Source organism: Urocitellus parryii, chromosome 8, assembly GCF_045843805.1.
Source record: "Urocitellus parryii isolate mUroPar1 chromosome 8, mUroPar1.hap1, whole genome shotgun sequence".
In the NCBI taxonomy this organism is placed as follows: domain Eukaryota; kingdom Metazoa; phylum Chordata; class Mammalia; order Rodentia; family Sciuridae; genus Urocitellus; species Urocitellus parryii.
Genome location: NC_135538.1, coordinates 122501085 through 122526729, shown reverse-complemented (window position 1 = coordinate 122526729; position 25645 = coordinate 122501085). Strand labels below are relative to the sequence as shown.

Sequence of the window (25645 nt, the reverse complement as noted above, 5' to 3'; positions counted from 1 at the left end):
ATGGAGATTAGTGGTCACCCAGAGCTGGAGTTAGAAGAAGATCAAATAGAAAGGAAAATGGTGACACTTTTTAGGGCAAGGGTAGGGAAAGCATATCCTGGTCACAGTGGTGGTTAATGATTCTAAACAATAGCCAATATTTACACCCCAAATTAATGAATTTTATTTCACATAAATCTGTTAATAGACAAAAATGGGCAATTCCTTGCTAGCAATTCTTCACTTACAAATAGATACACAAGTAATTTGAAATGAAGAACAGCCTAAAGTGTAATGATGTCAGATAGTAACTAATTTAAACAGAAAGAAATAACTAACAACAGAATATTACATATATTTTTGTTAATTTTTTAAAAAGACAGATGACTTTTTGTAGCATAATGTATTACATTGTCTGGTTAGGTTTACAATGAACACTGATGTAGTATACATGGTGATAATACCAGAAAGGTGGTTAACTGGAAACATGAGGCTATAAGTTTCCTGTATTTTACTCTATATAGTTCAACATTGCCTTAAATAGATTGTGAAAAGTTAAAGGCACAGGATTCAATTTCTCAAAAATGATAAGAAATGAATGCAAATAAATACAACTAATACCTAGTAAAGGCATTAAAATCACAAACAAAATTATATTTACTCAAACAAAGAAAGATAGATGAGGAACAATAGGATGACCAAGAAATAAGACACTTCAAACAGAAACAGTCAAATGGTTGATGAAATACAGTGGTATTAATAATCACATTAAAATACATGGGTACTAAAATTCAAATCAAAGGCTAAGCTTATCACTGGATAAGAATCAATACAGAAAATATACTATCTATGATAGAAAGTTTAAGTTCAAAATGAAAATTAGTTGAAAGTTAAAGGATGAGGAAAAGGTCTTATAAGAAAGTAAGCATAGTTAAAACAGACTTTTTATATTATAAGACAAAATAGACTTCAAGACAAGGAGGACTGCTGGAGACAGAGAAGAACTTTCAATAATGAAAACAGGCAGCTACAGTGGTTTGAATATAGTTTGTCCCTTCAGAGGCTCATGTGGGAGTTTAATCCCCATCGTGAGCTATAAAGATGTTGGAAACTGAGTTCAACTGGTGGTGTTTAAAAGTGGGGCAGTGGAGGGGTGTAGGATTAGACCAGGTCTTCAGAGTGGATACTTCAGGCTTCATGATTGGATACTGGTGACTTTAAAAGAAAAGACAGAGAGAAAGAGAGAGGGAGGGAGAGAGAGACCAGAGCATGGACACCCACACCCCCTGTCTATCACAGTGTGTTGTGCTGTTCTGCCTCAGGATTCTGCCAGCATAAAATCATGGACAGATGCATCTGATCAACCTTGGACCTTCACTGTGAACCAAATTACACCTCCATCCTTTATAATTATCCAGTCTGTGGTTTATTATTAGCAATGAAAAATGAACTCAGACAGCAAGTATGCCCTGCCCCCAAATGCATAAGTCGTACAATCACTGATCACATGAGGATGTTGATCAATGACAGAGCACATATAGGATGATGATCCCTAAGAATATGTTCTTGGGAGTATGCTGGCCCCTCTTGCCTCTCCAACCCTCTCTCTTGTCCTTCTATCTTCCACTTTCCACCTTCCCCCTTGTGAAGACACAGCAAGAAGGATTTTGCCCGATACTCATGCCTTGATCTGGACTCGTCAAACTTAACAACTGTGAGAAAATCAATTTATGTTGGCGGACACAACATCTTTGTTTGTATGTGGTGCTGAGGATCCAACCCGGGCCGCATGCATGCCAGGTGAGTGCGCTACCGCTTGAGCCACATCCCCAGCCCCTTGTTCCCCACTTTGTCTAGCAGGATCTTATGAGCTATACAATATTGAAACCTTAAGCATCTGATGATGTCTTTAGGACACCCCAGAACTTATTCCAACTTTGACTTAGTACAGAGTTCTGTGTTCAGAGTACTTTCCTTTGGAATTTGTATGACATCACATCAACTTTTTCTAGCTTTGTCAAGTTGTTTTTCTTGCCTCTCAAAGTTTTTAAGGTCACTTCTTTCCCCTGGCTTTCTGAAATTTCATTGTGATATATCCTAGTGGGGGGTCTGCTTTCCTCATTGCAGTAAGCACTTGATTGCAACCATTCAAAGTGAAAACCTTTGTCTATAAACTCTGGAAATATTTGTTGACATTTGTGCTGCGAATTGCACAGCAACAACAAAAAATCTCCAGGAGGGGCAACAGGAGATTAAGAAAAAAGAAGAGATATTTTCTAAGGAAAGCTGAGTCCAGGTGGGATAATGTCCTCTGATAGAGGAACAGTGACCCAGAACTAGCTCAGCATTTTTATTATATAGGTTCTCATCATCTACAGAAGCTCTGCAAATTGTTCAAGGCCTTTGAGTTATCAAAGGGTTTCTTTGTGCACTAAAATGTTTCAGTGTTAGAAACATCTATGACTATCCTGCTGTACCCAGAAAACCCATTGTACTGCAATGTCTGACAACTATTAGCATCAGAGCCAACTGTCAAGGCTGTTCACATATCCTGCCTTTGGCAAGGAATGTTTCCTAGACTTGACTTTTGCTGAAACTCCAAGTTCAGCTAATGACCGGGGCTCATTCATTCTCCACACATTTGAAAATCATTTCTTTCTCTCCATTCTTTTGGAACTTATATTATCGAGGTATTAGAGATCCTTGATTGCTAAGCTTCTATCCTTGCAGTACTTCTGTCCTACCTACCTTTGATTCTTCATTTGTAATACTTTGTGTTCCCCCAACTTTAATCTTCCAGATCTGTATGGGCTGTCTCTTGTCCAGTGAAGAGATCCACAGAAATGGGTAGAGGAGAGTGTGGCTGTGGAGTCACGAATCAAGACCTCCAGAGACTAAACTGGAAGCAGGTCTGATTTTATTGTGCAGTTACCATGTACATATACTCAGGCAGTAGCTAAGTAGATTACAGGCAGCCACCAATGCAATTTCTGGCCAGCTGTTCTTGCAGCAACTAATCGATGAGCAGATCTTGGAGCAAGCGCAGGGATTGCAACACGTGGCCTCACACCCAGGGCTGTGCCTACAGGGTGGCCACTCAAGCATCTAGCACAGGGGAGTGGCCTGCCACTCAGGTGCCCTTAACATATGCCTCATTGCAGTACTCCATGCACTTGTCCTCAAACAGATCATGTATTGAATTACTCATTTGTATGATCAATTTTTAACTTGCAAGCTCTTTTGTTCTTGGAGTATATCTATTTGTAATATACTCTCTTATGTCATATTTTCTTTTCTCCACATTTATTTCATAAATTCTACAGAGGTTTTTGCATCTTTTATATTTTATTGAAAATAGTGGCAGTGGTCCTGTGAGGTCTTCTGTTTATCTGCCCCCAAGAACCCATAAACTTTTCTCACACTGTATGGCTTGGGAGTGATGTTAAATTTATCTTTGTAATTTCTGCTGAATGTGTATGTCCCTCATTACAGTGCAGCTAAGATGGATTATTGCTGACAAACTTTTTCAACATGTGCCTTTCTTCTTTTCCAAATTGCCCACGAAAATTCTTTATTCATTCTGAGTAGGGATGTAGGCACTAAAAAAATTCTGAATTTAAGAAAGAAAAGAAGATCCTGACATCTGTGAACTGGTCTGACACTCAGAGCTAGACATCAGAGTAGTTAGGAGCTGAGTGCTCACAGTGAGGCCACGATATTCCCTGCTGGACAAAAGGCATATTAAGAAGCAATATCAGACATGTTCATTCTACAACCACACAAAGTAAGACAAAGCAAGAGCAGTTCATAACTTCTTCTAAGCAATGCAAAATAAGGAACTGTGCAAGTCACAAAACACTAGCCAGTTACTGCCCTAGGTTGGTGGATATGAGTGACAGTAGTTTTTTACAAATTAGTTTTGTCTTTGCTCTGGTCTGTACTTATTATGACTAAGATTTACTAAGACACTCCATCCTATAATTGCTCCTGCTTCTCGACAACACCCAATCTAGAGTGAACCCCTACTTCCTTAGCCATCCCCCATATCATCCAACCAAAGTCCCAATCCCACATCACATCCTTTCAAACCCCTTTTTACTAAGACAGACCATGGTTTTCATATGAAGATAACTTTAACAGACTTCCATCTAGGAGTCCCAGTGTGTCTTTGTGGGTGGGAGACTGAATATTAACAATATACTAGATGCGCACTGTCAGAAAGAGTAACTGTGAGCCTCACACATTTATTGACATTTCAGTTAACAAAAGAATCTTAAAACTTAATTCTCTAGTGGGCCAGCCACATCTGAGTGCTTAATAGCCACAGGAAACTAGAGGCTACCCTACTGGAAGGTGCAGAGATAGAACAATTTCATCACCACAGAGTGTTTTCTCCAACAGCACTGCTGCCAGACTAACTTTAGTTCCCTTCCAAATCCACATCAAGGATTTTGAGACCCCAGGTAGCAGGTGGCTGGGGCCACTTGAAGTAGAGGTGGAGCATCTGGTTTTCAAGAGAGAAAAGTGGTGAAAGGAGGAGGAAGAGCCAGACAGAGGTGGGGTGGGGAGGGGCTGGGAAAATAGGGAGTTGAGGATTAGCAAGAGGAAAAGACAAGGAGTGGCTAAGGTGTGGCAGGAGGTCTGTACCAGGGCTGCACAGATTCCACAGCCCTTGGGTCTGGAGGCCAGGTGGACCCCAACCTCCTCTCCAGCAGGGACCTATTCCCAGCAGACCCAGCACTCACCTGTACAGCTCTCTGTCAAGGCCAGGACCCTCAAGAGCAGCAGGAGGGGACTTCCAGGCCTCAGGATCCCCACCCCCCAGGTCTGAGGAGAATCTGAGTCCAGGTGGGTGTGTGAGGACTGTAACAAGGGGAACCACAGTGATGCTGATCGGCCTCTCTAAAACCCCAGTACCCAAAAGAACGAGAAATGGGGCCTCATCCTGAGCATCCAGGCAGAAGGATCTGACTAAGTTTGGGAGAGAGAAAGTGAAATTTTGAGGGGATGTCCCCATCCCTTTCACTTTCCAACGCTAGGGTTCCCACCCCAGAATTTCCTCAAAATTAGTATAAACTGCAAGGTAATTTTGATTATGTAAATTCTACATTTATGTTTATAATATTTGAAATTAGAACCATTTAAAAGATATTAATTCATTTAGAATGATAATGCATTGCTTTCCAATGGATTTATTTGTTTATTTTTGAGAAATAACTATTTTCCAGAGTAAAACAGTATAGTGAGGAGAGTGGCTCTTTACACATTTTGCAAATATTCTCTTTTCTTTCTTTTTTTTTTTTGGTCTGTCTCATTAGAAGATTCCTGGATTTTTATATCTATACCTGCACTTAACTTGTTATTTTGACTGAAGTAAGTGGAAAAAAAAAATCTGACCTCACACAATTGTGTAGGAGGAATGTTTTAATAACTTTTTGAGATAACTATAATGACAAAATTGTTAACTTAAAGGTTCTTTGCAATATGGATATCGGAACATTATCACCAAATAGTTCATATTCTGTCATGTTAAAATCCATATTTCTATCTTGCACATGGAATGGATCTCTTGCTAAAGTATGGGTTTTTAAAAAGCAATGCATTGTTTGCTCAAAATACTTTTTTCTTCTGTTGACATACTTAACAGCAAATTATTAAAAGTCCACATTTGCTAACATTATCATTATTATTATGCCTTAGAACAGAATATAATTATTGGGAAGCTGTCAGGCTTAGGATGATGGATACAAGTTCTTCAAAATTCTAATTTTCTCTTCAGAGATTATAGTGTATTCTGAGGAAAAGTAAAGGACAGATTGATGATCTTGATGCCTGGAGTGATTGAACCTGATTCCCTGCAGTCAGAGGTCAGAGGGAAATCTCCAGGAGGGAAATTGGTCCCAATCTGTTCACATTTCTTTCCTCTTGTTTTCTGTTTTTGTGGGTCTGCAGTCACAGTTCTGTAAACCTCTCTAGGGTTCAGGATTTTCTGGTTCCTCCAGGCTCTCCTGGCCCTGCTCCTCCTTGGCTTCTCCCAAGTTGTTTTCTTCTTACAGATGGAAAGAGAGAGCTATGCTCAGGCTACATGTACATGTGAGTAGAGTTGATCCCTGATCCTCTGGGTGAGTTAGATGGGAGCCCCTGGGGGAGCTCACCTACCATGCAATTTCTCTTTTAGTAACATTTTTGGTGGGCTCTGATCAGTTCCTGTTCTGTTCTACCCAGATAGTGATTGTCTGCCTCAACTCCAAAGCCTCTCTCATCACTGGTAAACGTGAGTCCTTGGAGTCCTGAAGGGGAGAGCAGGTGGGGCAATGGGAACACAACTGGATTATGGGGACTCTGGGTATAGACATTTATTTGTGTGATGGGTTGTTCATGATGTCACCTCTTACACAAACTGATCTGAATTCATTCATAATTATTTTCCTATATAGTGTGAGACATCTGCCTTGTGGGGGACTGGACAACACAAGATTTGTTGTAGTCTATCCCCCATCCCTACTGTGACATGAAGAGCTCCTGAATTCTTTTGCAACTGGTGTCTGTGTTTGTTTGTGTGTGTGTGTGTGTGTGTGTGTGTGTGTGTGTGTGTGTTTCTGTTCACATAATGTAAGGAAATGGGGCAGTGGTCTGTCCCAGAGCAATAAGACCCACTGCCCACACTGATCCCTGCCCTTTTTCCCTGTCAACCTTCCTGTTCCAGCAGAGGTGTGGCTGGGTTGTATCCATCCCTGTCTCAACTTCATGGTGCACTGAGCTGTAACTTCTAACATTTCTACTGAAAATAAGAGATGTGGTTAATGAGTTTGTTAAAAATAGAGGACAACTCTTAACACTTGAGAGAGTCCTAGTAATCCTAGTACTGGCTTCTATCCAAATCCATAGGTAGATGAAACCAAAGTCTAATTGAGATTTTCATTTGATTGGAAAAAAGGACCCATGAGCCTAGGATTAAAGGGGAGGGCAAGCATCAGGAGAAAAAAGCCCAGGCAGCCCTGATATTGGTATGAGAGGACCTTGTCCTACAATTGCCACAGAGAAGTTTTGTTCTGAGTTTCCATTGATGAAGATACTGTCTATAGGTTATGGAGGTGCTCTACAATGACCATTTATTCTATGATGTTTTTAGAGCACTGTCTATGACAAATATATTTTGCATTTAGAACCTATGTTGGAACTAAAAACAGCAAAATTTCTAGTTTTGTGGATCATGTGTTTCAGAAGGAACAGGTAGATGATATACCCTAAGCAGAGTAAGGAAAGAATTCATGTGAGGAGGTGGTCAGTGTTACAGGGAATGTGATCCAGAGTGTGAGTGTGTGGAGACAGGGAAGGTGACTTTTTCCCTAGGGTTGGTGTAAACCTGTTGGGAAAGTGAAAGATATGATGTGACGGCCTCTCACCATGGTGAAGGAAGAAAACCCAGATTTTTTTTTTCAGAATATGAATATTTATTATTTATCATATTTATAGGATTTAACTTGTATAAAATGTTTCACAATCATGCTTTTCTTCGAAAATTCCCCCAGATTGACTCATACTTCCTGTTATTGTCTAAGAGTACCAAAGTTTACACCAGGTTAAAGCCCCGATCCAGGAACACAGAGGGGCTCAGCTCATATGGTTACAAGTGGGACCCTATCTATGCTACCGGATCTAGATCTGTGGACCTCATCAAGAAGAGACCAAAAGTAAGCAAGTTGATCATACCTTTGGTTTCTGTCCTGAGCCAGGTTTCCTGGGAAATATGCTGCTGGTTTTTCTGTGTGTTGCAAAATCCCATGTTCTCTGGAAACCTAGTAAGAAGGATCAGGCTTGAGGTGGGATTTGGGGGTCAGAACAAAAAGAAAGTATAAGGACTAGCATGTGGTTCCTACTCACCATACCCTATTACAATCAGTGGTCCCACCTCTCTCTCTAGCATTTCAGTCACTGTCCCTTCCTGTCGGGAGTTGCCACATGGGAACCGAGTGCCCCTTAACTTTGAGCTATGAGAGAGTCGAGATGTGGCAAGCCAGCCATGGGCTGTGTGTGTGTGAAATATGAGCATTGAGTGCACAGGATGGACGGAACCGACATTGCCCTTCTGTTTGGGCAGATGACATAACTGTCTTTTTGCTAGCTCTGCCTATGATCCCCATACAGCACATGAGATGGACATGGCCTTCCTAGATGTCAGCCAACCTGCTGACAGCAAGACATCACAAAGCTAGACTCAACCCCTGAAACCTGACCCCTTGCCTCATTTGAATGGCTTCTCCCCAATAAAAGGGTTCAATGGTGCTCCTCGCTCTCTTTCTTGCCTGCCTTGCCCCTCTTGTGGGAGCTGTGGCTGAGGCGTGGTCACTGAACCCAAAGAAAAGGGACTTTCTGTGTCTGTGTCTTTATTTAGTCCCCAAATTCACTTGGGGTAACCCTGACCAGTTTAGTCATGTGATGCACCACCTTCCTTTGCAATGATGACCAACCTGTGCCAAACACTTTGCACAGACAGAATATCTTCATCTGAACAAACTGATGAGACAAGTGTTATCATCATACTCATTTTAAAGATAAATAGAGTTTAGAGATTTGATCAAGGTCATACGATTTGTCAATAATAAAGCCAAGATTTGAATCCAGCTTGCCTGAGCCCAGAGGCCACTGTATTCTCCACATCTTATTACAAATGCCTTATGCCAAGGGTGATGGGGACTACAGTTAGATGCTGCTTAGTCAGTGAATGTGAAATTTCTTTTTCTGCTTTTATTAAAATTAAAGGCAATATTCCTGAAAGCCCTTGTTTATATAATTACCTATTTTTATAATTGACCCTGAGGTTTCCTTTCCTGGAATTCATCTTAGTAATACAATCATTCAAAAGCTAATGTCAGATTTGTCATTTTTTACTTATTGTTTTTAGATATACATGACAGTAGGGTGTATTTTGACATATTATACATACATGGGGTGTAACCCATTACAGTTTGATCCCATTTTTGTGGCTGAACATGATGTGGATTACATTGATTGTGTATTCATCTATGAGCATAGAAAAGTTATGTCTGATTGATTCTATCTTTCTTATTCCCATCTCCCCCACCCTTCTCTTCCTTCTCCTTTGTCTTAATCCAATGAACTTCTATACTTCCCCTTCATACCCTCCCTTGTTACTGGTTAGTATCCACATATCAGAGAGAACATTCAACCTGTGGTTTTGTGGGACTGGCTTATTTCACTTAGCATAACATTTGTAAATTCCATTCATTTACTGGCAAATGCCATAATTTCATTCTTCTTTATAGCTAAGTAATATTCCATTATGTATATATACCACATTTCCTTTATCCATTTATCTGTTGAAGTTCACCTAGGTTGGTTCCATAGCTTGGCTATTCTGAATTAAAAACTTGGAAAGGAACCATCATGAGGTTATCCCACACCTCAGCTTATATTCAAAGGACTTAAAATCAGCATACTATAGTGATGCAGCCATATCAATGTTTATAGCAGCTCAATTTGCAATAGGCAAGCTATGAAACCAGATTTATTCTCACCTTAAACACAACAATTCAGAAAATAGTATATGTAAAGTATTCAGATTGCACAACAAGCACCCCAGAGACTGCCATCTCTGAGACTAAGGGAATGAAGGAGGTGAGGCCTGACATTGTCCATCTTCCTTCCTGAAGAATTTCCAGGACACAGTGCAGGGAGAAGGAGCCCTACACAGCCCAGCTGTCTCAGTGAGTAGAGGTTGGAGAGTTGTGAATTTGGAGAGTGCAAGGGAGCCAGAATATGAAAAATGAAGGCCCCTAGAGAAAGTCACTAAAAATGAAAGTAATGGAGGTCTGCAGGAGGCTCCCCTCAGTATTCAGCTCAGTAAAAGCACATTAGAAAATTATCCAAGGAGAGGGAAAGAATGACCAAAAATGATGAGAGGGCACAATGGTACCTAGGGATACACAGGGACAATGACAGTGTCTGCTTCCACTAGCAATATTGGAAAGGCTCATAATTTCCTGAGCATTGGACAGAATACTCAGAGGAGTCTCATTTCTGTAGTGGTGAATAATTATCCTGGCCTCAACACTTTCTGATTTACCTGAAAAATGCTAAAATATAGAACAAAAGATGAAACAGGTTCTAAATGACTCAATTTGCTGAAAAATGTTTATGGGATGCAGAAATATCTAGCACCTACCTTGACTAAGTCAGAATGTCTGGCATCAAGTAAAAAGTCACAAAGAATACAATGAAAATAAGAAAATGCAATTCAGAAGATAGAGCAAAGCATCAATCAGAACTAACCTAGAGCTGACACTAAGGTTGAAACTAGAAGCTGATTATTTTAAAATGCTTATTGTTAGTATATGACATATGTTCAATAAGGTAAGTAAGAGACATGAAAGATATATAAAAAATCAAAGTGAGGGCTGGGGATGTGGCTCAGGTGGTAGCATGCTCGCCTGGCATGTGTGTGGCCCGGGTTCGATCCTCAGCACCACATACAAACAAAGATGTTGTGTCTGCTAAAAACTAAAAAATAAATATTAAAATTATCTCTCTGTCTCTCTCTCTCTAAAAAAAATCAAAGTGAAACTTCTGAGGAATAAGATGTCTGAGATATAAAATATACTGAATATGAGATTAATGATAGAAAATATCAGAGTCTTTGAAGGCATATAAACAAAAACTTTCCTTAATTATATAAAGGTATAATTTTTACAACATAAGTGAGGTGTCTTACATATTTGGATTAGATATGTTTAATAATAATCACAGAAAAAAGAAGAGAAAGCAGAGGTATAAAGATAGCATTACTATATTTTTGTTTTGTTTTAGTTTGGTTTTTGTTTTGTTTTTTGTTTTCTTTTTTTTTGTACCAGGGATTGAACTCAAGGGCACTCAACCACTGAGCCACATCCCCAGCCTTATATTTTTATATAGGTAGTTTCCAAAGTGGTTTCAAGTAACACCAGGTGGATATGGTAAATCCTTTATACAACCATAAAGAAAACTCCAGGGAAAAATTATCGAGGGAATTAACACCTATAAAATATCTATTTGATACATGCAATATAAATCCAGGAAGAATTGAAAAACAAAAAGGTGAGACACATATAAAATGAGTAAAATGGTCAATTCAACTGAATAAATATTAACAAATTTTCCTTCCTTCTTTTCCTGTTTGTCTTTGTGGTTAGAAAACTTAAGATCTGCCCTCTTCACATATTTCAAGTAAACAATGGAGTATTATTAACTATAGTTAACAAGCTCTATATTCATAGATTACATCTCCAGTACTTCTACATCTCCCATAGTTTAGAGGTAGTTCTCTTTGATTCATACCTTGCCCCACACCAGATTCCACATATGGTAAGAAATGCAGTCTTTCTGAACCTGAATTGTTTCATTTAGTATAATGTCTCCTAATTCATCCATGTTATTACCAATGAGAAGTTTTCTTTCTTAAAAAGACTGAACAAATATTTTGTTACAATTTATCCCCACAGCAACGAATACCTGCAACAGACACTAGCACTTGAAATGGGGTGCTGCCATAACAAAACTTTAAAAGGATGGAGTAGCTTTGGAACTGGGCAATCAGTAAACTTGGAAGGACTTTGAAGGAACTGTTTAGGAGAACTAGAGTAGAAGAAAAACTGATTTTTTTCAAGGGACAGAGACAGGATGAAATGAAAATAAACTTATAGAGCCCTCAAGTTCTATTAGCAAGAAGCAGTGAAGAAATTATGCAACTGCAAGCACAGTTACATTCCATTTAAAACAAAAACAGTGAATCACCAATAGCACAAGACAGATCTCAGTGTAAAATCAAGAACCAGGAACTATTTATTCTCAGGAATAAATAAGATAGAGTCCTCATAAAGAAACCAACATTTGCCTGGTTGTGTTTGAACAATGCTGCAGACCTGGGGCTCTTTTGTGCCTCTCACTTGGCCTCAATTAGAATGTCCAGAATGATCTTTTATGACACCCATTATATATTGTGTTTGTGTTTGTCCAGGTGCATGGGGTGAACTTTCATGAACCATAGGTGTTCAATTCATTCAAGGAGCTGCATCTGTACCTGACCCTCATTCATTCACTGACCCTGACCTTGGAGTGTATGGAGTGTAGTCCCCCCTCAACCTTCATTGGATGGAGTTCTCCCCTGAATCTCTTGTTCCCCAATAAAAAGCTACTCCCAGGCATGTTCAAACTCTCTCTCTCCTGCTAGCCCTGAGTAATCCTTGCTGCCCTGCTGGGCAATTAGAGGAGGGAACCAGAGAGGTGAGCCGTCTTGGACCTGGCAATATAAATAAGGTAACTGAGTCTGTGTGTTTTATTTCGATCTCATCTAGCTAACTTTATGCCTAGAACCTCATTAATGAATGAAACCATCGCGCAGGCCACATGGTGGAATTCGCGCCCAAGAGGGGGGCATTCTAGATTAGTTAGATTGAGTGGGAGTGCACTATAAAGATAAGGATAAAAAATAAAGATAAAGGAAGAGGTGACAATTTGGGTCACAAAAGTACCTGGAGATATCGAAGGAAAGAGATTTAAATTAATTAAAATGGGAAATTCAACTTCTATGGATAAGGAAATGTACCTGATTATTTTAGACAGTATAATTAATCAGAAAGGAAAACAGATAAAGAAAACTCAGTTATTACAATTTTTAAAGATTGTAGGTGAATATTGTCCTTGGTTTTGCCAACAGGAGTCTCGAAATTTACTTACTTGGGACAAATTAGGAAAAAGGTTACAAGGACTCTGTCTTTCTAATGAACTACCTGGAAGCATAGAAAATATTCAGAAAACTTGGATGGCTCTAGAAGTTTGTCTTTTTGAATGTATGGGCCAGAGTTCATGGCCCCCTGAGGACCTTTTAAAAGGCATTCAATGAGCTGTTAAGTCTATTCAAATGGAAAATCAGCCTGAGGCTAAGTTAATTCCCTTTCCCTTAAGCCCTTTAAAAACAAAGGCACTAGGGGCCAAGCCAAAAGTTAAAAATGTGAACTTAAACTCCCAAGATCAGGCTAGCCCGAAAGGGGATTGTACAGAGCAACATCATACAGGAGAAACATCCGAAATCCTAGAAAGCCCTCCGGAAGAGGTAAACGATCTTCCTGGAGAGGAAAATATGGAAGAAATTCCTAGAGGGGCTCAGAGTTCTTCTCAACCACGTGGTTTAGAAACCCAAATTCAAAATGGCGATAATGCAGAGTCCGACCGTGTCTCACAATCTGAGGAAGAAGAATCAGATGTGGAAATTCAGGACTTACGGAGAAATTTTAATAGGCTGCATTTAACACCGCCTGCCCAAACTATTCCAATTCGGCCAATACCTGCTAAAAGGACAAAATTTAACAGGTGTGCTAGATTAAAAATGACTTTTCTTACCCCAGTCCAGCGAGGTATTAAAAAGGCTCAGGAATTGGGGGAGGATACTAGTGGTTTTCACCTTTTTCCAATTTTTGAGCAAGTTAATGAGCAAAATCAGAGAGTTAGAGTTCATGCTGTAATCCCATTTAAAACCATTAAGGAACTAAAAAGTGCATGTGAGACGTATGGTCCAAATTCGCCTTTTGTACAGAACCTGATAAAAAATATTTGCTCATAACCCCTTCCTCCTAGCGATTGGATTTCTTTAGCCAGATCTTGTCTGAGCGGGGGAGATTTCTTACTTTGGAGGACTTACTGGAATGATTTTTGTACTGAACAGGCAGAAAAGAACAGAAGACAGGACATAGAAACGCCAGTAGAGATGTTTTTAGGGACCAGAGATTTCGCTGATTTAGAAAGACAGTTAAATTATGATTTTGTAGTATACAATCAAATAACTGACTGTGCAAAACGTTCTTGGAGACAGATCGTCTCCAAGGACCAATCCAATTTAGTTCTTACCAAAATCAGACAGGGTGCCAATGAGACTTATTCAGATTTCGTAGCCCGATTGTATCAGGCTGCAAACAAGTCCATCGGGGACCGGGGAGCGAGGGAATTCATTATTAGACAATTGGCTTTTGAAAACTCGAATAAATTCTATCGGGATATCCTCAGGCCACACCATAAAAGAGGAATAATTTCTGAGTATATCCGCCTGTGTTCTGACATAGACTCCACCCAATTGCAGACAGTAGCTTTAACCGTGGCACTAAAAGAAACTTTGAGGCCACAGGATTTAAGAAAAAAGTCCCGCGGGAGATGTTACGTTTGTGGCCATACTACCAAAAGTGCTGTACAGGTTTAATGCAATTCTGCAGCTTCACGAATCAAGCTCCCACACTGAAGGCAAGGCAACAAGGGAGGCAAGAGGCAGGCAAGAGAGAGAGCATGCCCCAAACCCTGATATTTACTGGGGAAAAGCCACTGGATAGAAAGTCTCACTAAATAAGGCAAGCAATTGAATTTCAGAGGGTGGAGTCTAGCTTGGTGGTGTCTTGTGGTCACACCCATTTCAGGTGTTGTGTAGGATCACAGGAAGGAGAGAAAAGGCACAAATATATTGCATAGCCCAATCAGGCAGCAAGTCAATCCAGTTCCCTCATATGCTCAAATGTGCGTAATACACACACACAAACACACACACACACACACACACACACACACACACACTGCCCATGCATGGCTTGAGACAATGTACAATGTATCAAAATGCATTTTGAAATAAAAAAAATTTAAAAACAAAAGATCGATTGGTACTGAAGCACACTCAGGGCAGTCTCAAGTCCCCAGGGCATGGCTCTCTGGGTCTCAGTATGGACACAGAACTGGAGAGTCCCCATCACCCTGGAGTTTCGCTCATTCTCCCAGCCTGGATCAGGTCTTTCTGCTTGGACACTCCTGACAGAGCCCCAGTTCTCATTCCCATTGGGTGTATTTCTCGCAGAGGAGCCAATCAGTATTACCGTGGTTTGGTTTTAAAGTCACCACACACAGGCCAGGCCACAAAATCTCCACAGATTTGCAGGATCAGGCTGATGACGCCCCAAACCCTGTTCCTGCTGCTATTGGGGACGTTGGCTTTAACCCAGACCTGGGCTAGTGAGTGAGTGCAGGATCAGGAAGGAAATGGCCTCTGTGTAGAGGAGCCAGGGGACCTTCCAGTGAGGGCTCAGGACCCAGGGAATTACCATCTCCGTGGCCCCTGGCCCAGACCCTCCCCAGCATGGTGAGTCTCATGCTGACCCTCCACTCCCGCCCCTAAGTCCTGCCCTCCTGCCTCCCATGGTCCCATTAGCATCTCTACAGCCCATTCCTCTCTCCTGGTTTCTCAACCTGGGAAGAGAGTCAGGCAACAGGAGGAGGGTCACTAGGGTCTCAGTCGCTGCCTGTCCCCAGGCTCCCACTCCATGATGTGTCCTCTGTGCTGCTGGTAGTACCACTTTATCTCCCTGGGCTACGTGGGCTATGTGGACGACTCCTAGTTCACTGGTAACGCCCAGGATGGGGCCACAGACGCCTAGGATAGAACAGAAGGGCCGGAGTATTCAGACTTTTCATAGAGTGACCGAGTGGACTTCAACACCCTGAGTGGCTACTACAACCAGAGTGAAGGCCAAGAGTAACTCCGGGCCTATAGGAGGGCGCAACACCTCATGTCCCTCACGGAAGGTCCCTAGTCCAGCAGAAAGTCCCCAGCTGGCTTCACCCCAAGGCTGAGGGATCCAAGGATGCAGGATGGCTGAGATCCTCAACCCAGAAAGCACCCTCGAGGACTGGGGCCAGGTTTCATCCTCAGTTGAGGGGGAAAACCGCCGCGTGGGTGGGGCTGGGACATGGCTTACCAACAGGGACAGGCTCTCCTACACTCCAGCTGATGTTTGGTTGCGAGATCAGGGCAGATGGGTGCCTGCTCCCTGTATGAGCAGATCAAGGATGATGGCATGGATTACATCTCCCAGAAGGAGTCCCTATGCTCCTGGACCCCTGCAGAATTGGCGGCTCAGATCACACAGCGCAAGTGGGAGGTGGCTGATTTCAAGGACCACCTCAGGACCTACCTGGAGGGCACCTGTGTAGAGTGGCTCACCAGATACCTGGAGAATAGGAAGGAGACACTGCAGTGCTTAGATATGAGCAGCAGCTGAACACCTACTTGATCTCCTGTAGATCCCTCTACCTGCTTCCCACAAGGAGAGGAGGAGAATGGCACCCACTGTAGAAAACTGCCCTGCTTCTCTTCAGAGGGGAGAGAGTCAGCCTGGATTCCCAGGAGCTATACTAGAGAGAAACTGAAGAAACTTTCCTCTTTCACTGAGGACACATAAGGGATCTGGTCTACCCCTGGCTGCTGGGAAAGACAATAAATAACTGACCACAGTTCTCTGGCAGTAGTCTTAGACTCAAGGACAGACTGTCAGGTCCACTTCAACCTAGTGTGTTTAGAGGTCTGACTCCAGCTTTTCCACGTCTCAGCCTCTACCGAGACCAGAACCTGAAGTCCCTCTCAGACACATGAAGCTTCTTACACTGAGTTGTTTCAGCCGGGTTCTAGAACTTTTAAGGAATAGGAGAGTATATCAAAGGCCTTGGTCCAGGCTAGTGTGTAGGCTCTATCCTCCCTTCCCATCCCTATCCTGCTATGCATTCTCTGGATAGTGGCCCTGAAGAGGTAATGCAAAAATGTCTGAATTTCCCCATTCTTCATTTCAGATCCCCCAAAGTCAAAGATGACTCACCACCCTAGCCCTGAAGTGCTCTGAGGTGCTGGGCCCTCAGCTTCTACCCTAAGGAGATGACCCTGAACTGGCAATGAGATAGGATCATGGAGCTTGTGGAGACCAGGCCTGCAGGAATGGAAACTTCCAGAAATGGGCAGCTGTGGTGATGCCTGTTGGAGTGGAAGAAAGAGACACATGTCCTGTGCACCTTGAGGGGCTACCTGAGCCCCTCACCCTGAGATGGGGTAATGAGGGGTTGAGTGTGGTGAGCCGTTTCTGTGAACTGTGGCCGCCATTACAAGATGGCACTGGTTTCCCCTGTAGTCTGTGACAAACAACTCCTTATCAGAATGAGTTGGCACGCTGTGACTTGGCACCCTATGAGAAAAGTCCACGTGGCAGTTGTGCATTGGGGCTTTATCTGCTTTATTAAGGCTGGGGCACACGGGAGTGGGGGTAGTGGCAGTAGCAGTAGAAGTAGTAGTAGGAGTAGCAGTAGAAGCTAAAAGACATGTCAATACAAAGGCCTGAATAAACTGCTGAAAGAAGATTCCTGAGTTGCGTCTTCCTTGCGGGCAAGGGGTCGCGACAAGTGGCGCAGAGACCCGGGAACCAGAACTTTCAGTCAGTCAGGGGTGGTGCACCGGTTAATCCCAGGTAAGTGGGATCTGCTATGAAAGCAGGGATAGTCCCAGTAAGTGGGATCCGCGTCCAAAGCGGGGTCAGCTCCTCTACAAAGAAAGAGAGAGCCTCATATTTATTGCAGCTGCACTGTGTACTTTCACTTTTGTTTTCTGTGTTTCTTTTGTTGTGTCATCTCGTTTTTGTTTTTTGTGGTATCTCTTGTTGTTTTTTGTGCGTCTTTTGTTGTTGTGTCATGGGTGTCGCATCTTCAAGTCCGCTCCTCCTGGCCCTAGATGACCTGTTACGTTCCAAGGGCCTGGAAGTGAAACGTAGTACTTTAGAGAGATTTTTACAGAAGACAGATATTGCTGCACCGTGGTTTACATTCTCGGGCAGCCTTACTATACCTAGCTGGGATAAATTAGGCAAAGACCTTGACTTTGCTTCTGAGCAGGGCATATTAGAGGGTGGGGTGATACCCCTTTGGAAGATGGTCCGTAGTTGCCTCACAGATGGCAGATGTCAGGAAGCACTTACTAAAGGACAGGAAGTTTTAGAGCAATTACATGAGGAGAAGTCAGAGACGGCAGAAAGTGAGGTATCTCAGGAGGATGGGAGTGTGCGGAGCATGAAACAGGGGAGGAGGCGGCTGTCTCCGGCAAGAAGTGAGATATCTCAGAAGGATGGGAATGTACGAAATGTTAAACAGAGGAGAAGGATCTATCCAGACTTGACTGAGTTAAAAACTCCCAAGGACACAAGTAGCTCGGAGAGTTCTGAGGAATTAGATCCACCCTAGCCGCTCTCAACCCCGCCTTCTCATCTTCCCCCTCCCTATCAGGCCCACAGAAAAGTCTTAATTGACCTTCTCCAGAATATTCACCATGGCTTATTTTAGGACTTTCAGCAAAAGAATCTCTACAAAAAGGTTTAATGTAGATAAACTTCCTATTTTCATGTTGCCCTGTTTTATTTGGCTACTGTCTGAAAAAATCAGCACTCCAGGTGCTGGACACTCCCTTACTAGTTTTTCACAAAAATATGTAACAAGGCCTCTGGCCTTGAGCTGGGCTTCACAGTGCTGACTACATTTCTAAGATAAGGGAGTTACTAACTGGGCTCCATGGTAACAGCTGGCAGGAGGAAGAATTGGAAAGGGAGATAGAGGAACTGGAGGGTCGATTGTAAAAGTCAAGATTTAAAGCACCTACAGCCCCGATCGCTGTCACGCTCCCTCCTTATAACCCCGATTGGGACAAGGACAACCCCAGAAGGCTGGGGGGTGTTCAGTGGCAGCCTAAGACGGCCCAAACTTCCCAGTAATTGAAAACTTGGATGCCGATGGACAGCCGGCCAGAGTACATGTTCCTTTAGCCTTTAAGGATATTAAACAACTAAAGGAGGCAGTTACTAATTACGGATCCCATGCCCCCTTTACATTGACTCTCTTCGAGTCTTTCTCTGCCAATCAGCTGACACCTAGTGACTGGCAACAGCTTTGCATGGCTGTGTTGTCCGGAGGGGATTTTTTGTTGTGGAAAAGTGAAAATCAAGAGAGGTGTCGCGAACTAGCCCGAGTCAATCAGGACACCGGCTTCCCACGGCATAACCTTGAAATGTTAACAGGCTTGGGATTATATGCTATCATAAATCAACAAATTAATTATAATCCTGGGGTCTATGCTCAGATAGCTACAGCAGCCATTTGGGCTTGGAAGGCTCTACCTATTTCAAATGCTAAAACAAAAATTTCAAAAATTGCTCAAGGACACTCTGAGCCTTATTCTGACTTCCTTGCCTGATTGATACAGGTAGCAGAAAAAATATTCCCTAACTTGGAACAAGCCATGCCGGTCATTAAGCAATTGGCTCTTAAATATGCAAATTCCTATTGCCAAAATGCCATTAAATCTACCAGAGCAAAGAGTGTTGATGACATGATTCGAGCTTGTAAGGATATTGATGGAGCTCATATTACAGGACAGGTTCTGGCCGCTGCCCTCAAAACGGAAACAGGGGCCCGACCCGGGCCCCGGAAGCCTAGGTGTATGGGGCAATCCAGGGACGGAATGGTACCCTGGGGAGTGGGCGACTTCGTCACCTCCCACGGACCAACCCCTTTCTATCTGTAGACTCCCTAGGGGAATGCCAGGAAGTACAGGATGTACAACTGCAACCGCAGGTCGCAGAGACAGAACAAGCTGCTACCCCAGTAAGATCTTGGCCAGGCGGGGGAAAATGCAGACAAACTCAAACAAAATGCAATCGGCTAGGAAAACTTGGGGAACTTTTGCCCTGAAAATGGGCACCAGACTCCATGGTGTTTGCATCACCATGGTAACCATGGGGTGCCTGGCCGGCATAGCTGCTTCCTGGTCCCACCTCCCACACTTTTGCGGGCTTCTGATTGGTTCTTCCACAGTCACTCAGACAGGACTTCTGGTCCCGCTTTCCAGCCACTAACCTGTACTGCTGTGTTTCAGGTTTCTACCGGAGCTGCTCAGAGCCTGTATTTTTTTACAACAAAATGCCTACCTGTAAATGCTAATGAAAGATATCTTTTTCAGACAAAATTTAATTCCACAGGTTTCTATGTTACAGTCCTAAATTTAAGCTAGTTCTAAGTTAAATAACCTGACTTTTTCTCTATAGTTGTGTTACTAAATAATGTTCTATTGATGAGAGATATCAAATATACTTCTTTATATTTTACTTTTAATTTTGAAGGTTATGAGGATGCATTTGCTCGCCACAGGAACAAGCCGGCAAAGTTCCTGTGATGACCAAAAAATCCTTATTTTCATTGCTAACTATAAAAATAAAAATGTATACTCAAGGATCTTATTTCAGTTACATCAAGTGACGTCACATAGAAGAGTGCACTCCTAGCTAAAAATAAATTTAAATGGATCCAAATATTTTAAGACCACGTGGTTACATAAAGTTAATACAATTATAAGTTATGTTCTTATTCTTTATATATATATTTTAGATATTTAGATAACCTATATTTGTTAATCTATAAATTAATTAGTACATGCCTAATTAATTAGTTAATATATATTTGCCTAATTGTTTTTGTTCAACAGAAAACCCATAATTTATGTTTTATATTTACATTTATCAGATACTCTGCCTTTTCAGTTACAGATATTTGAGATAAATGTGTTTACTATAAATTTGCTTTTCAGTAAAAATACAATCAAGTAATTTCTAAATCTCAAAGCAGAATTAATCAACACATTTTATCTGGGATTTTGGCTGCTAATCAAAGGATAGATCTGCTTCAAGCTCAAGTTGAGGAATTGTCTGACCTAGTACATTTGGGTTGTATTGATCAAGGAGCACATTTATGTATAACCTCTGTCAGATTTTATGATTCCAGAAATGCCTCATGCATCATTGGAGAGTATCTATCCGGAACCTGGTCCATGGAAGCAGAAAACTTGATCCAGTCTCAACTAACTCAGATTGCTGTTTTGAATAGCACCCATGTCGATCCAGTGACCTTGAGTCAATTCACCACTTGGATATTTTGGATATCTTCTGCCTTTTCCTTTTTTAAGGAGTGGGTGGGAGTAGACATTTTTGGTACTATGTGTTGCTTTGGTATGTTTCTCTACTTGTGGTTTCTCTGTCGCCTCAAGGCCCGCAGTGCTCACGATAGGGCTATGATCATACAAGCTCTTGCTGCTTTAGAAACTGGCAACTCGCCACAAGTCTGGCTTGTGCATCTTAAACAGTAAACCTTTGACATGGTCGTTGCACTGGGATCGACATGTCCTTCTTTTGTCACTCTTCTAGTGTTGGAACTTCTACCATATCTTTCCTTTGTGCATACCTCTCCTCCCTGCCTTTCTGCACTAGGATCTTTGCTAGCTAATCTTACAGTCCAACTACACCTGCCATTTGATGGTGATGGTCATGGGTCCTGTTTATGGAGGCGGTTACCATAATAATGTCCTGTTGGCCACAACACAACACACTGAGCTGATCTTGTAGTACCCAGTGACGGGCAACTTCCACGCTTGCATTGCAACCTAAGACAGGGGAATGGGGCCTCCCCAGAGACGGGTAAGCAGTGCAGGGGCGGTGGACGACCTAAGACAGGGGCTACTTGATTCCCTTTGACATGCAATAAACAAAAGAGGGGAACTTGCTGATAGCAGGCCTTCCCTGGCCCCCGGGGCCCAGCCCCCAATTCCTTGTTCTGCATGTCAAAGTGGCCAGTTCACAAGGCCATGACATATGTGCTCCACGGGAACGTCTTGACCTTTATCTAACAATGGCAGATGTCACAACCAAATTTCTCCCCCTCTCTATTGTCCGTGCCTTTCTCTTAGGGTGTTGCCAACTTAATTTTGTCTGCACTACAAAGACAGCCTCAGCTGTCCCCCTTCGTCCACCATCGTCACGATACAGGATACGAGGCAAGGCACTGCACTTGAGTGATCCTTGAAGTGGACCTCAAGGGGAGCATGTCCTATTGCATGCGGGTTGGACGTCCACGCCCCGCCCCACGAAAAAAGGCGTCGGCTGATATGGCCTCAGATCTGGGGAAGGGCCCTCCTTAGGGCTGAGCCGTACTATGCAGCCACTTCTGCACAGTGGGATAGGACCTCTACTCTCGCCTGTATTGTCGTAATAAAACAAAAAAGGGGGAACTGTGGTGAGCCGTTTCTGTGAACTGTGGCCGCCATTACAAGATGGCGCTGGTTTCCCCTGTAGTCTGTGACAAACAACTCCTTATCAGAATGAGTTGGCACGCTGTGACTTGGCACCCTATGAGAAAAGTCCACGTGGCAGTTGTGCATTGGGGCTTTATCTGCTTTATTAAGGCTGGGGCACACGGGAGTGGGGGTAGTGGCAGTAGCAGTAGAAGTAGTAGTAGGAGTAGCAGTAGAAGCTAAAAGACATGTCAATACAAAGGCCTGAATAAACTGCTGAAAGAAGATTCCTGAGTTGCGTCTTCCTTGCGGGCAAGGGGTCGCGACAGTTGAGGGCACAGAAGCTGTTGTCAGGAAAGCAGGAGAATTTCTGGAGACCCTCAGCAGTGTGGGTACTGAGAGCTGTGGATCAGGATAAGTTCCATTCTCCTCACAGAGTCACCCCTCAGCCCACCATGCCCATCATAGGAATTGTTGCTGGTCCTTTTTGAAGCTGTTGTCACTGGAACTGTGGTCACTTTTGTCTTGTGGAAAAGAAACACATGGTAGAAAAAGTGCAGGGTCTGAATTTTTGAACCTTTGGTGGTTTCAAGTACCTGGTGGAAGTGTGCCCTGCCTTGTTAATGGGAAGTGATATCTACACAAACATGCTTACCCAACCTGGACCATGTTTGCTCTTTATAAAGCACATAGAAACTAAAGCACAATTTTATCCTTCTGATGCTTGTGGTGAAGGGGACTTGATTTCCACCATTTGGAGATCAGAGGGGAATTTCCCTGCTGAAGACAAACCTCCAGAAGAATAATTGGCTCCATCTTTACCCAGCTACTTTCTTCTTGTCTCCTGATTCTTCCCTATATCTGAAGTCACAGTTCTGGAGACTTCTCCAGTGTCCAGCACTAGGGGGTACCTCTAAGACCTGTCTCCAACCTGCTCTCTCACAGGATGCTTTCTTCCCACAGGAGTAAAAAAAAAAAAAAAAAGGGCTGTGTGCTCCAGCTGCCTGTAAGTATGAAGAAGAGTGATCCCTGGGGTAGTATAGAGGGGAGCAATGGAGGAAATGATCCATCCCATAATTCTGCCAGTTGCCACTTCTCCTGTGGGCTCTGAACCATTTCTGTATTTGTTCTGCTCAGGTAATGACAGTGCCCACGACTCTGATGTGTCTCTCACTGCTTAGAAAGGTGAGATCCTAGAGGACCTAAAGAGGGAGAGGGGTTAGGGAATGGAGAGACTCCTGAGCTACAGTCACTCTCTGGATTTTTGACATTTTGAGTGTTTAATGGGTTGGTCAGAGTGTCTCCATTACAAGGAGGGATCTGAATTTTTGTTCATAATACTTTTTTAACAGTGTGGGACAGCTGTCTTCTGTGAGATTGAGTGATACAAGGTTTTATTGGTTTTTTTTTATTTTCGGGTTTTTTTTTTAAGTTCTCTTCCTGCTCCCTACTGTGATTTTAAGAGATCCAGACATCAATTTGAGCAACTGGTATTTAACTATATGTCTGTGTGTCTGTGTTCCTGTCATCATAATGTGAGGAACTGGAGAGAAGAGCCCATCCATGAGCACAGAGACCCCTCCCCAACACTGCCCTGTTCTCTTCCTCAGTCAACTGTCCTGTGTAGCAGAGGTAGGGCAGGGACATCTCCACTCTTGACTTAGCTTTATATTGCCCTGAGCTATAGCTTCTTCCTTCCACTTTGAAAAACTGAACCTGGATATTGATTTGTATTTTATATTTGTGCCATGACATGTGGTTGATGGGTGAATAAATGAAAGGAAGATTCCTAAAACTTCAGAGAGACAACTTGAAACCTTCCATAATCCACATATCTGCTATGCTGAATCTGCTTCAGTTGGGGCAGGAGAAGGATGAAAGGAGCTGATGGTGGACAAGGTGGCACCCAGTCTATGTCCAGTTCATCCTAGGCTTTGATGTGGTCACTCCTCATCTGGATTGTCTTCTATTATCCTCAGTTCTTGTCCCTTCAGTTGAACCTCAACCCACCAGCATCTGTGATGACAGGGACTCAGGCATCACCAGGGCTGGTCTGTCTCCAGGACCATGGGCAGTGAGGGCATCATGCCACTGGGTTAATATGGACTCAGACCTGAGTCTGACCTTCTGCTCTTATCTTTTTTTTCCTCAGTTTTGATAGAGAATTATCCCTGTTCTTGTTAATAAGTAGGAGTTCTGGTCTCATCTCCTCTGGGTATCTCTAATCTTTGATGGCAGCAGGAGTCATTTTTCTTATCATTGTCCCATAAAAACCAGAGTGGATCCTGATTGTATTTTTCATTAATTCTCCAATATTTTTAAAGGAACCAGAGAATGGAAATAGTAGAGAGGAGGAGCTCATGACTTCTTATCTTAGGTGAATTCCTCTTAGTTCCCATCTTCTCTACTCAGCTTTGTGTGTTCCCTGAGCTCTACTAATCCTGGCACTTGCTCCATTACACATTCCTGCATGGATAAAACAGAGACTAATAGAGGTTTCTGTTTAGTTGGAAAACATGACTCATTAATCAAGGATCATCTTGTTCTGAAGACCAAAATGTCCTTAGCTGCTGAGGAGAGCAGGAAGGCTGATGTGGAGGGAGGGAGGGCAGCACTTGTGAGAAAAGCCCAAATGGCTTTGGCCTCAGTATGAGAAGCCCTTGTGCTGCAGATGCCACAGCAGCATTTGGTCTGAGGCTCCATTAAGTAGGAAACTAACAATGAAACTAACAATGAACTCTCCGTTTTTCAAAGACATCAAATTCAATTATTAGAAAATAAAATCACAACAGTTGTTTCAAATCTTTGGTTCATTGACATTTGCTTTGAGTTATACTGGGCTAAGCAAAACTATAAATTCACAAAAGCACATGAAAATATTGGGCTTGGATTGTGGCTCAGTGGTAGAGTGGTAGAGTGCTCACCTAGCATGTGCCAGGCCCTGGGTTTGATCCTCAGTACCACATAAAAATAAAATATTGTGTCCATAAAATTTTTAAAAAGCACATGAAAATATAGAGAGACATTCAGTCTTTGGGCAAGTATGACACAGATTGCAATCTCATAGAGAAAAGAAATGAAAGAGGTGAGACCTTCTGGTGTCCATCTTCCTTCCTGGAAGTAGTTTCCTGGACACAGTGCAGGGAGGAGGAGCCCTACACAGCCCAGAAGCCTCAGAGAGTTGAGGAGAGAGTCACATGTATTTGGACAGGCCACAACAGAGAGTATGCAAGATGAAGGCACATAGAGAAGCTGCTGGAAATAACAGCACTGGGAGTCTGCAGAGGGCATCTCTCAAGTCCTCCATTCATCAATACATGCATGAGACAACACCATCCCAAGGGCAGGGAAAAGGGAGTCCAAAAGCACAGAAGGAGCAATATTAGGTAGGTATACACAGGGCCAGAAAAAGCTTCTGTTCTCACTGGAAACAGAAGGCTGGAAAGCCTAAAATTTTCTAGACACTGGAAAGATATGCAGAAGGGTCTGTGATGCTATCAGTGGATAATGTGTGGCATCAAAAAAAAGTTACCAAGTATGCAATGAAGACCAAAAAAAAAAATGCAACATACAAACAGCATAAAATCAATCCAGAAAGCTTAATATTAAGACAGTTTTGTAAATGAATTACTCATGCTCAGAAAGTTACATAAGAGATATAAAAGATAGACCAAAAAAAAAAAAATCCAGCATGGTAGCAAAAGCTTGTAATTCCAG

The 25645-nt window shown here is 42.6% G+C and overlaps 1 pseudogene; it reads left to right on the top strand.

The window, feature by feature from the left end:
• LOC113177102 (patr class I histocompatibility antigen, A-126 alpha chain-like) overlaps positions 1-25645 on the top strand; it is a 55706-nt pseudogene continuing 30061 nt past the window's right edge.